This window comes from Etheostoma cragini, chromosome 4 (assembly GCF_013103735.1).
Source record: "Etheostoma cragini isolate CJK2018 chromosome 4, CSU_Ecrag_1.0, whole genome shotgun sequence".
Taxonomy (NCBI): domain Eukaryota; kingdom Metazoa; phylum Chordata; class Actinopteri; order Perciformes; family Percidae; genus Etheostoma; species Etheostoma cragini.
In genome coordinates this window covers 5,373,944-5,374,812 of record NC_048410.1, presented here as the reverse complement: position 1 = coordinate 5,374,812, position 869 = coordinate 5,373,944, and positions in this window count along the sequence as shown.

The window sequence follows — 869 nt, the reverse complement described above, 5'->3', positions numbered from 1 at the left end:
CCCCCCCCCAAAAAAAGCCCAACCTGCTCTGATAAAATATGGTACACCTTTGTAAAGATAGTTCTCAAGCTAGAGACACTTAGATTGGGGTGGTGTATTTTTGTATGAGCCTGCATGCAACAAAGCTAGAGGATCGAGATCAGAAGTGCTTGTTGAAACCAAGCAACTAACCCGGTCCTACCAGACTCTTGTACATTTCACTTGGAAAGAGAGTCTGGCCACTCTCCATTGACAAGTGTTAACTTCCTTGAAGGTGGGTACTCTGTTAAAGTTTAAAACTATTGGATCTGCCCAGAGCCACTCTGGATCGGCCATAACCAATCACTAACGTTTGGCCGTGACGTCAGTTTAGCATCGATAGCGTTCGCCTTGGCCAACTCCTTCACTACTAACGGAGTGAGCTGGAAAATCAAACTTTTCCCGAACCCCATGGGGAGGAGGGCCACATTATCATGGCCACCAACAATGCTCAGCAAAGATTGTAACTCAGGCTTTAACTTCTGGATATTCGGCAACGAACCAAATGGCTTCCAATGCCATACGGCTAGCGCACAACCTCAACATCGTTATTCTCAACCTCTCCTTCTGTTCACTGATTGAATCGCCAAAGATTTGACTGGAGAAAACCCAAGAATATACCACAAATCCGTAGTAGGCCTACTGATGGAAAATGAAAATTCAGCAGAAGTACATAGGAGGGCGGAGCCAGGCTACCAAGCAATAACCTCCGGTGCTGAAAAATGTAGCCAACTGAAAGGGCCAAAAACGGCAGATTTCCTTGAACGGCCACTTGCGGTTAAATCCAAAAGTGAGTAAATCCCTGTGGACCCCCATGTTAAAATGCCCAACTTTACACCAGAAATAAAAGT